This window comes from Berghia stephanieae, chromosome 7 (genome assembly GCF_034508935.2).
Source record: "Berghia stephanieae isolate SIO BIC M18660-M18661 chromosome 7, UCSD_Bste_1.3, whole genome shotgun sequence".
Taxonomy (NCBI): domain Eukaryota; kingdom Metazoa; phylum Mollusca; class Gastropoda; order Nudibranchia; family Aeolidiidae; genus Berghia; species Berghia stephanieae.
In genome coordinates, this window is record NC_088366.1 from 17,296,622 (window position 1) to 17,302,221 (window position 5,600).

Sequence of the window (5,600 nt, forward strand, 5' to 3'; positions counted from 1 at the left end):
TGTAATAATAATAATGCTGAAAACTTATATAGCGCTATAACTCCGAGACACCAGACTCTAAGCGCTTAAATTACAAATTACTTTGGCTGAAACATACTCATTCACACACACAAGCACACACACACACACACACACACACATACACACACACAACACAACACACAACACAAACCAAACCTATCTTGCTTCTCATACCATCTACTAAAATCGAAACAAATATGTTTTAAGCGAACGTTTAAAAATAGACAAAGATTCTTTTTCACGAATGCTCTGCGGTAAGGCGTTCCAAATAGAGGGTCCGAAATGAGAAAAGGATCTCATTCCAGCATTTTTCCGAATTCGAGGGACAACTAGTTTTGTGGAATCACTGGCCGAACGTAAGGGGCGGGTTTTGAATATCTTTCAATTAGTTCTGAAAGGTAGGAAGGGGCAGTACCTTCTAGACAACGATACACTAAAACACTAGCTTTGAATTTAATTCTTTTCCCAACAGGCAGCCAATGCAGGTCATGAAGTAGAGGTCCGGCAGCGTCGCACCTACGCTTCGTGAATACTAGTCTGGCAGCGCTGTTTTGGACAATCTGAAGACGTTTCAGATTGTATTGCGAAACGCCAAACAACAGAGCATTACAATAATCCAATTTCGATAGTACGAGGGACACAACCAGGTGCTTGGTCACCTCCTCAGATATGAACCGTCTAATGGAAGCAATCTTTTTTAGTTGGAAAAAGAGAGATCTAACCAAATGTAATGATGGCGATACGTATACATAATATTCAAAAACAAAAAGAAACAGGGTGACATTCCATTCAACATATTTCAAATGTAAAATATTCATTTATGGATGTAGTTTAAATTGTGCGGCTATGTGATCTTGTGGTATGACACTCGCTTCCGGTTCGCAAGGTCCTGGGTTCGAGCTTCGCTCGGCGCATGGATGAGTCCTTGGAAAAGGTTCTTTACTCACATTCTCTCAACGTACTCAGGTGTAAAATGAGTACCTGGGCCGTTAACAGCGTTGTTCATGTCGGAAAAAATTGCAATATCGCCTAAAAGGCGTCATGTCTCGTTCTACATGTTACGTGCTGCTGTTGGTCAGGGACCCATTGTAAAGCGCTTTGAGCATGTTTAGTGAATATTGCGCTGTATAAAAGATCGATTTTTTACGGGATAGGCGCCGGTGATGTAATGATGGTGATACGTATACATGGTATTCAAAAACAAAAAGAGACAGGGTTACATTCCATTAAACTTATTTCAATAATAAAATTAAATATTCAGTTATGGCTGTACTTGAAATTCTTCATGAAAGGTTGCAGTGAAATCAGAATAATTTACACTTATTAATGTGGACAAAGAATTAGGCGTGGCTTTGTGGTCTTATAATAACGATATGGAAAAAGTGTGTATAAAACAATCGCACACAAAGCAGGTAGAAAAATACAAGGAACCGCCTGCCCCCCCCCCCCCTTAATCAAATTAGAATCGATTTGTGACCTTCACAAAAAGTGCAAACCTTAACTTAATATGATATGGTGTGGCACTCCTATCAAATTTACAAAATGCACTTTTGCTAATCTGGACAATGAAAAATGTCAAAAATGGTAATGTGGTTGTAGATGGCAATCATAAATTTATTCCAGTTTTAAATTTATATGAAAGATTATGATGAGATAATAAGCATATATGTATATGCATATGAGTGTGTGTATGTAAATATATATATATATATATATATATATATATATATATATATATATATGTATGTGTGTGTGTGTGTGTGTGAGTTAGTGTGTTTGGAGTAATATATGAGAACTATTAAGTTAACGTTGATATTTATGAAAATGTGTTTAAGACCGTCCTTTGTATCTCGTCCTTTAATGTAGATTTCGAAATAGCTGAATAATGTAATCAACAGAAAAGATCTAATAGGGAACGTCACATCCTCTTTGTCAATAATGGTAAACACAATAGATTGTACAAAAGTACATACAGGTAAATGATAAATGTTTGGGCCTAGGTACACAAATCAGCAGGTCTGATAACCGAACGCGATTATAATGGACAATTATTTTGCATTGGTTTGAAAATATTTCCAATACAACAATGAGCCCATAATAATTTGGGTACTCGGACCTGCTAATATATACACGTCGGTTGGGACCGATATAGGACTAATGTGACCAGTCATTTCAAGTGAATAACATATGGGACTGAACCTTATAATATTAACCGAATACTTGTTACTTTATTGTCAGGGTAGGCCACTAATGTATTAATAAAAAGCCATAACTTTTTAGGAAACCTTATCAATCCCAAAACGCCAGGGCGTACAATGAATATTCTTAAAACTGAACTCTTCAGATAATATGCGTAGTTCAGCGGTATGGTCTTTGCTTCGTACCCGAAAGGTACCGAGTTCGATTACCCGCTGCGCTGTATGGCCTTGAGCAAGTCACTTCGCCCTAGTTCAGTTTGCGCTAACGCCTGGGTTATTCCAGTCTTCCCTTGGAAAAGACTCTAAAGACAATTTCCCCTATGGGATGAATGAAGGGAATTCTATTCTATTCTATTCTATTTTGTTTACTTACAGCTGGGCAAAAAAACATTAAGCAACCGCGAGGACGAGAGACGCATGCGCACAATTAACATGCCGTTCTCTCTCTAATAACTTTTCCACCGGTGACGTCACAGACTATGGGTGACGTCCAATTAAGGGACGCTACTCTTCCGCTAATCTCATTCCATATTCCAGTGACGCATAAATGTATAGGGTAGATATTCAGACCCATTAGGCACGTGGTGTCGGAGTTTATTCAGGCTTCTATAGGCTGAAACGGACAATAGCAATTGCTTGCTACCTTTTGGATAGGACGGGAGTCTATCGCTATGTACTTTTCATCAGATGTAACAGAACCAACTACCCAATCACTGTTGGATAGACAGGAGAGTCAGAAAAATAATCTCGACTTCACTCAAGATCGATCTCGGTCCCTTTGCGTGTGTAGCGAGTGCTCCACCAGCTGAGCTATAGAGACTTTTTAAATGTAAAAACGTCGATGCAAAATGATACTATTTAAACCATTAGTTCATACCTCTGCCAAAAAGGGCGTGGCTGATAACATGAGGGAGAAACAAGATAGATTTTTTTAAAACTCGGAGATTAAATGTAATAGTGATAATATAATTGAAAGGTTAAAAACAATTCAGTCTTACGATTTTAATTTCGAACTTGTACCCAATATTAGCGCCCTCTCTGATGTTCTGGTGGGCGGCTATGTGGTCCAGTTGTATGACACTCGCAAGACATTAGGTTCAGTATTATTTAATGTCATACACAGACCATGCAGATAATGATAATACATGTTAATTATATCAAGAGTTACATACATTTTTAGATAAACAACAACCTAAGGATGTGCAAGTTATGATGGAGTGTTCAATGCCAAAATTGACAATGATAACACTGACTACGAGGAGATAGTGGGCGCTCATGCAATGAGACAGGTAAATAACAATGGTGATTGATTTTTGGACATGTGACCCTCAAAATTTGTCATAGGAGGTAGCATCCCCCCTCCTGCCTCACACACACACACACACACACACACACACACACACACACACACACACGGATATTCATAAAATCACATGAAGATCTCCAAACCGTGTAACAGAATCAGATAGATCATACTTGCACCAAAAAAAAAAAAAAAAAAAGAAAACAACAAACATTTAGAAACACTTGTCATGATGAGGGGCCATTGCACTACCTATGGATCACCATCTTGGCATTAGCGACATGAAGTTACATTTGAAAAAATACGGTATCACCATGAACAAAAGAATAAGAGACATTGTGCAGTTACTCAAGGATAAAGAGTTAAAAGCAACCTTTAAGCTTCGACTTATAGGGGGATAAGTGGGAGACATGGACCAAAAAAACCACTTGTAAATTTGGAATAACATTATTTTTAAATCAATCATTTCCATTTTTACACTTTAATTACATGGAAACGTGAACTTTCAATAGTTAAGATATTTAAAACAAATAGTTTGAAAGTGTGATCAGTTTATTTGATTTTGAATCGGAACTTAGAATGGGAGAAAAGTCAGGGACACATGAGACACGAACCAGGGAGGCGTGGGACAGTCTGGGAGACATGGGACAGTCAATTTAAGATATCAAAAAAGTATCATTTGAAGTATTAAGGCGGACGAAGACCAAAGAGAAACGGAAATGCTTCTGTGGTGGATTACCTGATCCAATCAATTCACTCCTCACTCAATCCTCTCCGGGTCTGCTGGCACTTGAGGCGATGCAAGGGATCTCCACCTGGTCCTGTCAGCAGCTATCTTTGGGGCCATCTCGAGGGACAGACCTCTCTGTTTTAGGTCCCTCTCGACGGTACGTCTCCAAGTCTCCTTGGGGCGGCCTCGCTTCCTCTTTCTTTGGGGTGTCCATCGCAGAGTCGTTCTTATCAGTGTTTCATCAGGTCTGCGATAGACATGCCCCAACCATTTCCATCTTCTCCTTTTGATGAGACTATTCAATCAATTGCTAACATGAAAAGTCTTGGTGACAGAAGTCATCCCTTTCTTACCCCCGTCTTGACTTCAAAACAATCATATAGCTGCCCTTCATGAAGTATGACATAACTTTATATGTTTTCCTATTAGGGGGGGGGGGGGGGCGACGTGGCCGAGTGGTTATCCAATTGTCATCGGACCAGTCGATCCCTGATTCGACTTCTCTGGACGGCGCAAAGTTGAGTCTTACCTCTATTATTATTCTCTCGTCCCACTGATGTATAAAATAAGTCCACGCTGATAATAGTGTTTTCCCTGTCATTAAAAAAAACCTCAACATGTAGTAGCGCCTCATAAGCGAAATGTGTCGTAATACATATTAAACGTTACTGCGGTTTCGGACCCATTCGAAAACTATTTGAGCACATTTATGGGATATTGCGTAAGATAAAAACTCATATTTTTAGAAATCCTTTCAATAATACAAATTTCAGAAATCACGCTTACGTTATAGATAGTATGCGCTTGGCTATGAAACTCATAAAATTGCCATCCGGAAGTATACCGAACCAACACACAAAACTATGTGTAAGCATGAACGTATGGTTAATACAGTTTAGTGAGAATTACTCATAAACGCGGGTGGCAAAAAGCAAGAACAAAGACCTGAGAGACGTAAACTTCCTTCTATTTATAACCGGTATAACCGGATATCAAAGGTTTTGAGCTAATATTATATATAGATACTTGCAGATTCATTCATTCATTAATTCATTTATTCAGTAGTCAGGATATACTCATAACCATGTCAGCATGTCCACGCAAGTCAGTCAGCCTCGTAAATCGTTTCATTGACGCCATTTTACTTGGACACAATAAATAATTGTGTTATTAATTGTGCGCAGCGACATCTATCAAATAGGAAGGCATGCTGACCAATTGCCCCGTTGTTATCTATTCATTTCCGGGACACCGACAGATGCTATTCCTTTTGTCCGGACACAATTACGGACAGCCCGGGGCTTTCGCCCATCACGGCCATCGCACAGGTGGTGTTGTTGTATTAAAA